Genomic DNA, 8,473 nt, shown 5'->3' with positions numbered 1-8,473 from the left:
TTTATACACCTAAAATTATTTATAAATATATATAACAAATCATATCTTAATTAAAACATAATCTATGAGGATATTCCTCCAAATAAGATAAATTCAACTTAAAATCGAATTTTGAGTCACAGTTGTAAGAAACATTCATTCTAGATCAAACTTCCAATCCTCAAGTGGATTGGAAACTTGACTACCTTAATATCATTGCCATCTTCACTCCAAGTGCGCTTGAAATTGTTGATCACATCATCTGTCAAGAGCTCAACCCCTTTCTCTTTTGCTAATTGATATGCTGACCATGACTTTATGAACAACAAAAGATTGTCCAAATTCATCAACCTTTCATAAGCAAACTCAAATGGCCCAGTGTGGTCGACTCCATCCACAGGCTCAAATGGGAAATCAATCCCCGTGTATCCAAAAAGGACCGCAATCAATGGAGTAAAAAGATGGCGTCAAAGTTGTCATTGATTTGAGGTATGGTGTAGCCCCATGCTGCCATCACTCCGTGGGGTGGCTTGAGCAACCGTTTGACTTGCTGGTAGAAGATGGGTAGGTTGAACCAGTACAAAGCTTGAGTAACGGTGACAAGGTCAAGGCTGGCCTCAGCTGCAATGTTGGGTTTGAGCTCGACCATTGACATGGTGGGAGGAGTGCATCGGCAGCACACAATGGGGAGCTTGGGTGCAAAATCAAGTTGCTTCTGACTGGCATCGCTCGCTATCACATTTTTATAGATCTCTGCCAACTAGAGAGAATGATATTGGGCTATTATCATTACTTGTATTATATTATATTTTGTTGAGGTTTTGGTATAAATGTAGGGAAGATTAGGCCGACTCATCATGTTCACATGGACCCGACCCACCTAGCTGAGCCTGTGAAGGCCCAGCCCGACCCACTCCATGACTGCCAACGGGCTGACCCATTTGGCAGCCTCTACCAAACTTTTGGGAACCCCTTTGAGAGTCACTCGAAGCCCTTATTAACTCAAATGAATTAAAGTTAGGGAATAATATATATTTTTTTGAATTCAATTTTCATTTTTTTTCAGGAAAATGAAAACTTATTATGACATTTGACAATTTTGTTTTGTATTTGATTTTTTATTTTGAATTAAAGTTAGGGAATAATATATATTTTTTTGAATTCAATTTTCATTTTTTTTCAGGAAAATGAAAACTTATTATGACATGTGACAATTTTGTTTTGTATTTGATTTTTTATTTTGAATTAAAGTTAGGGAATAATATATATTTTTTTGAATTCAATTTTCATTTTTTTTCAGGAAAATGAAAACTTATTATGACATTTGACAATTTTGTTTTGTATTTAATTTTTTATTTTGTTTATATTTCTCACATTCGCTCATCATGGACAAGTGGACGTTGAGAGGCGTTTTCAAAGTGATGAATCGAAAAAGCTCTGTCGGATAACTTGGCTGCCCAGCCGCGTAATGCTTCACTTGCGACAGGAACTACTCTGCCATCTCTCTCTCTCGTATCACTCCAAATTGATCCTTCATCTATTTATAAGATGGATTATTCTACTTTGTTCGACGGGCTTACCAAATAGGGTTAAAGAGACCTAAATGCCCTCGCCCAACATTCGCCTCTCTCATTTCTCCCTTCTCCCATAGTCGTGCGACCGCTGACCCCCGACGCTGCTGCTTTCATCTCACCGCCTCGCTGTCATCACCTCGCCAACCGTCAGAGGATGCAGTGATGGTTGGCGAGACGATGGCGACGAGGCGAGGCAACAACGTTGAGGGTCGGCGGTCGTGCAACCATGGGAAAGGGAGAGAAGAGAGATGCGAAGGCTGGGCAATGACATCCCTTGCAAATTTGTATTTTGGATTATAATATTTTGATATTTTTGACCCTATTCTATAAGTCTCTCAGTGAAATTTTTTGACCCTACAATAGAACTCTTATAAGACAAGTTGGGGCGGAGCAATCGAGAGGATGAGGTCAATTGAACTGATTTAAGTGATTAAAGAAGTAATGTTTAAAAGTTATGATGCATATTTTTTTATTGGTTGAGATTAAAAATATCATATGTTATTATTTTTTTAATAAAAATATGATACATAACTGATGGCACCTAACATTTCTCCTAACATTACTCATGGTTAATGTAACGCCCCGACCCCACTATCAAGTGTCACCATAACTCACATTACAACTCCGACCTGCTACGAATAACGGTTATGCTCCTGCCAATATAAAGTTTTAAAATAATATGAACGCCCTAGGTGGGGTCCGGGCTTCGCAGCCTTCGACTGGTTGAGAACTCGGTAGTAAAATGCATAAGCAGCGAAAACTTACACGAGTCTCGTACCTGATTAGGCCCTTGGAGTATAAATCCAATTTCAGATAAACAAATACCAACAAGCTCCATAAATTACCTCAACCATCAAACATATTCAAACATATCCCAGATTTCAGCCATAATCGACCGATACAAGTTCTCTACACCTACTGGGTTTACTCATAGTGGGAACATTAACTTGATTCTAGTTTACATCATGTTAAACCATAACCGTGACTCATGATTAACACATAGTAAATATATTACATGATTAACATAGGGGTTCACCCACACCCTCACTATCAACAGTTATTGCCAACTGGCAGCTCATCTAGCAGCACCGCCTTTCCCTTCTTGGATCCCGAGCCACTTGCTGGGTCAGTGAAAAAAATATAGGGATGAGTCCTGGGGACTCAATAAGGGTAATATGAGTTGCAATAAATTAAAATGCATAACAATTATGGAATAATGTGAAGTGCATCATGCATGTAGGCCTGTCCACCTCACCCTGATCCAGATTTTGGTGGCCCCCTTGATTTCATTTAGGACCCCATCTCGAGACTCACACGGCCCAAATCTACAGCCCCATGTCTAGACACTTCTCCCACAGTCTAATACAAGCCATGTCAAAATAAATTTATAGGCAAACCATATTAAACCTTACCGTGCATTAATCACTTGCTTCGCATAGGTTTCATGTCCTAATTTCCTATTCAATTTATAAAATAAAATAATTTAATTAAATGTGTAGTTAATTTTAATTATCGTCGTTACATTACTAAATAATATAGCTAAACATGTGATTAATTCCCAATTAACGCTATTAAATAAATTTAAAATTTTTTTATACCTCGCGTATATCCACGGGCAGAGTTTCGGCGTGTTAAAATTTACAGCATTTAACAGCAGTGAAAACACTGTTATTTATAGGCGAGTGAGGGAGGAGAAATCGACAAAAGAGGTGAAGAATTTGGGCTGGAATAAGCCCTCAAACGTTGCCACGTGGCAGCAAGAGAGAGGGGGAAAGTGGCGCATGGCCATGCCACGCAACGCGGCCTAGGGCGCACGACTAGTGCACCTGGCCGCGCGCACCCGCGTGCATGGGTGCCGCCTAGCGCCTCGAAACGACGTCGTTTGGCACTCCAAATAGGTGGAAAAAATTCCACCCTTCCTCTCTCCCACGCGCTGCCCCTCCCACTTGATCCCAGGTCGCCCAGTTGGCCCCTCACGTGAGCGACTAGCTGGGCTGGCTGCTCCCTCAATGAATTAATTACTTCCATTTATATTTAAACCACTTCTTGCCTTCCCCTGCCAAAATGCATTAAATACCCATTCTTTATTAATTTTTCCCCACTCCACAACTATTCAATAAATCATAATTAAATCCTCATAATCACAATTCTTTAATAAACCATAAATAATTCATCCCAACCTCACAATTAACCAATAATCATACACAAATCACCATAAATCCAATAATTAATTATTTTTTTCAAAGTCTAGGGTGTTACAGTCTCCCCTTCTTATGAAATTTCATCCTCGAAATTTTGTACACTTTATTCTATCATACATAGATCCTCAACATTAACTATGACTATCAAACAGGTAAGGATATTTCTCACGCATTTCTTCTTTCATTTCCCAGGTCGCTTCTCGCTCCGAATGTTGACTTCACTGCACATTTACCATAGGTAGAGTTCTATGTCTTAATTGGCGGTCCTCGCATTCCAGCACTCATACAGGTTGAACCTCGAATGTCATATTAGGTTGAAGTTCAACATCCTCAGCGCGCACTTCCATGTTCAGATTATATATATGCTTCCGTAACTGGGAAACATGAAATACATCATGCAGTCCAATTAATGCCTCTAACAACTCCAGACAGTAGGCAAGTGGTCCAACTCGACCTTTGATTCGATACGGTCCCAAATACCGATGTCCCAATTTTCCCCTTCGTTAATGTCTAAATACTGGGCGTATTGGGGTAGCTCGAAGGTACACCTGATTTCCTTCCGTAAACTCCAAAGGTTGGGTCCAGCGATCTGCGTACTTTTTCTGTCGGTTTTGGACCGCTTTCATGTTCTTATGAACTATATCTATCTGTTGTGTTGCTTTCTCCACAAGATCTGTCCGGGTAAACTATTTCTCCTCTACTTCGAGCCAGCACACCAGTGATCGACACCATCGTCCATACAACGCTTTATATGAGGCCATTCTTATGCTTTCTTGATAGCAATTAATATAAGCAAATTCTACCAAACTTAGATATTCGTCCCAATTGCCTCCAAAATCTTGCACACAAGCCCGAAGCATGTCTTCCAAAATCTGATTAACCCGTTTGGTTTGACCGTCTGTTCGAGGGTGATAGGCTGTGCTAAAATTCATATGGGTTCCAAGTTCTTCTTGCACATCTTTCCAAAAGTTTGACATGAATCGACTATCCCTATTTAATACGATGCTCCCAGGAACTTCGTGCAAGCGAACAATTTCCTAGATATAGAGTTGGGCAAGTTGTTCAACACCTATAGTGCTCCTTATAGGTAAGAAATGTGCCAACTTTGTTAGTCGGTCCACCACAACCCATATAGCATCCGCCTTCCTCATGGTCCGGGGTAAACCCATGATGAAATCGGTTGTTACATGCTCCCATTTCCATTCCGGGATCTCCAAAGGTTGCAAGCTTCCTGATGGTTTTTGATGTTCAGCTTTTACCCGTTGACAGGTGTCACATGCTCTTACGAACTCTGCTACGTCTTTCTTCATTCCTGGCCACCAATACACTTCCCGAAGATCACGATATATCTTGGTAGCTCCGGGGTGTGCTGTATAGGGTGTCGATGTGCCTCATTTAGAATCTCTTATTGTAGCTTCCCCAAGGCTAGCACGTACACCCGCCCATTCATTCGGAGTATTCCATTACGATACTCAAATTCTGGCTGCTTGGGTAGCCCATTCTCATCTATCCATTGTTCCAAATTCCTCTCATAAGCCGTAGCAAGTTTAATCTTATCCCACATATCAACTTGTAATCGCATCTGTGCCACAATTGTTGTATCGCCTTGTGGTTCTGCCTTGATGGTTAAATTTGCGAACTTTTCAGTTAAGGCATGTAAACAGATAGCCAAGCATACCCCTGATGCAATGCCTTTCCGACTCAATCCATCTGCTACCATATTTGCTCGTCCTGGGCGGTAATGGATGGTATAAGCATAATCTTTTAGGAGCTCCATCCACTGACGTTGTCGAAGATTTAAATCTCGTTGAGTGAAAATATACTTTAGACTCTGATGGTCCACATATATAACGATTTTTTCTCCGTATAAGTAATGCTGCCACAACTTTAAGGCATGTACCACAACTGCCAATTCCATGTCGTGTACCAGGTAATTCTTTTCATGGGGGCACAATTATCTACATCCATATGCAATTACCTTACCATGTTGCATTAGTACGCACCCTAACCCTATTCCCGAGGCATCGGAGTACGCCTCATATCCTTCAGACCCTTCAGGTATAGCCAATATTGGTGCTTCGGTTAACCTACACTTGAGCTCCTGGAAAGCTTTTTCACAAGATTCATCCCAGACAAACTTGGTTCCTTTTTGGGTCAATTGAGTTAACGGGGCAGCAATACTCGATAATTTCTCAACAAATTTTCGATAATACCCCGCCAAACCAAGAAAACTTCTAATTTCAGAGACAGTAGTAGGTTATGGCCATTCTTTTACCGCTTCCACCTTGGTAGGGTCCATAGATATGCCTTATCCTGAAATTATGTGCCCCAAGAAAGCAACTTCCTTCAACCAGAAATCACATTTGCTAAATTTGACATAGAGCTTGTGCTCCTTCAGTGTCAACAAAGTAATTCTCAAGTGTTCTTGGTGAGCCTCCTCATTGGACGAGTATACCAATATATCGTCAATAAATACGATAATAAATTTATCCAGATAAGGTTGGAACGTCCAATTCATAAGATCCATAAAAGCTGCTAGCGCATTAGTTAAACCAAATGGCATTACCATATATTCATAATAGCTATATCGTGACCGAAACGCGATTTTGGGAATATCCTCATCTTTTATTCTCAATTGATAATACCCTGATCGTAAATCAATTTTGGAGAAAATCCGAGCTCCGTGTAACTAATCAAATAGGTCATCAATCCGGGGCAAAGGGTACTTATTCTTTATTGTAACCTTATTTAGAGCACGATAGTCAATGCACATTCTCAGACTACCATCTTTCTTTCATACAAACAATACAGGTGTACCCCAGGGCGATATATTGGGGCGAATAAAACCCTTTTCTAGTAAATCTTGCAATTGAACCTTAAGCTCTCGCAGTTCTGCTGGGGCCAATCTATATAGAGGGATAGATATCGGTCGAGATTGAGCTTCAGGAGGTAAGCCAATGGCAAACTCAATTTCTCTGTTAGGTGGTAGACTCGGCAAATCCTTTGGGAATACATCCAGGTACTCCCTTACAATTTCAACATCCTCACATTTTCTCTATGCTTTTCCATTAGTCACCACCTACATTGCGTACCCCAGGGCCCTTTTTTCTAGACATTTTTTAACTCTTAATGCAGATACAATTTTCAAGGGTTTCCCTACTTGGGTCCCGACAAATTTTACAATCTGTTTATCAGGTCCAATTAGTTTGACTGCTCATTTCCCGCAGTCCAGCTGAGCTTGGTTTTGGGATAGGAAATCCATTCTTAGTATAATATCGAAATCTTGGATCTCCAACAAGTTCAAGTCCACTAGAAATATGGTTTCCCTTATCGTAATTGGACACTCTGGCATTATCCGTTGTGAACAAAACCAAGTTCCCATTTGGGTTTGCACACTCATAGGTACAATGGACTCTTTGGTGCTTAATTCTGCACATTTTACTGCGGCATATGATATAAATGAGTGGTTGGCTCCTAAGTCTATCAATGTATGCATACATATATCTTGAACAAGAAACGTACCTTCAATCACTTGTGGGTTTGCTGTCGCGTCCACTTTGGTCAGATTGAACACCCTCTTAGTTGCCGCTCGTGCTTCTTCCCTGGTTGATCTCGGCGGTCCAGTCTTTCCACGTTAGAGACACCAGGAAGTTATGTGCCCTGGTGTATTGCAATTAAAGCATACTATTGGTTTCCTCTAAACCCCTCTATCTTAACAGTGTTCGTCTCTAACCATTTCGAACAATTTCGGACAATATGTCCCATCTCACCACAGTGATAGCACTCCTTGGTGGCTCTGAGAATTCTGCAGGGAAGATTCCATCGATAAGGTTTATGACATTTGGGGCATGCTCTTAATTCCTTCTTAAATTTACCTGCCCCCGGGCGAGTAAACTGATATTCCTACTTTGGCACAACTTTCTTTAGCCCTTCATTGGACGGTTCCTTTGCTCGAGTGATCTCCCCATAATTCATTAGTCTCTTTTCAATATTCACGGCCCTAGCCACAGCTTCACGAAAAGTATGGGCCTCAACGTAGTTCATCCCTCGATGTACCTCCGGACATAACCCTTGCATAAATCGCTCTATCTTATCAACCTCTGACAACATATAAGTTGGAATATATTTCAACAACTTCACAAATTCATTTTCATACTGTGACACCGTTAGGTGAGACTGTTGCTTGAGTTCCATGAAATTTGTTTCTTTTGAATCTGCCAATCGTGAGGATAATACTTCTCGTTAAACGCTTCCCTAAACTATTCCCAACTTATCAGTTGTACTTGCTCATCGACAGTCGCCAACTGAGCATTCCGCTCTCTTAGCATCTCAGCTATCGATCACCACCATACCCTGACCTGTTCGGTGAATATAAAAGTGGCGCATCTCACCCATTGGTCTTTAGGATAATCCATGTATTCTAACAACTGATAAACATCTTCAACCCAATACTCTGCTATGCTCGAATCAGCATCCAGCTGTCATTTGAACGTTGGAGGGTGCAAATCTATGAATGCTTTCAACCAGTTGGCCGCTTCGGCATCCACTTGGCAACCACCAGCTAGTTCTCACCCAATTAAATGACTTTGGATGTCTTTATAACACTCAAGCCCCCTCCTTATGGCCTCTCGGCCAGCATTTCTCGACTAGGAATTACGGACAGTTGCTCGTGTCATTGGTGCCATCTACACACCACAACCATTTCCCATTAAACACATG

The 8,473-nt window shown here is 41.0% G+C and overlaps 1 pseudogene; it reads right to left on the bottom strand.

Annotated features, from left to right (window-relative positions):
• LOC127797911 (uncharacterized) lies at positions 1–733 on the bottom strand (annotated as a pseudogene).
• Positions 734–8,473: the final 7,740 nt, after the last annotated feature.

Source organism: Diospyros lotus, chromosome 3 (genome assembly GCF_014633365.1).
Source record: "Diospyros lotus cultivar Yz01 chromosome 3, ASM1463336v1, whole genome shotgun sequence".
Classification (NCBI taxonomy): Eukaryota; Viridiplantae; Streptophyta; class Magnoliopsida; order Ericales; family Ebenaceae; genus Diospyros; species Diospyros lotus.
Note: the sequence above shows the minus strand (reverse complement) of the source record. Positions and strands in the feature narration are given on the sequence as shown.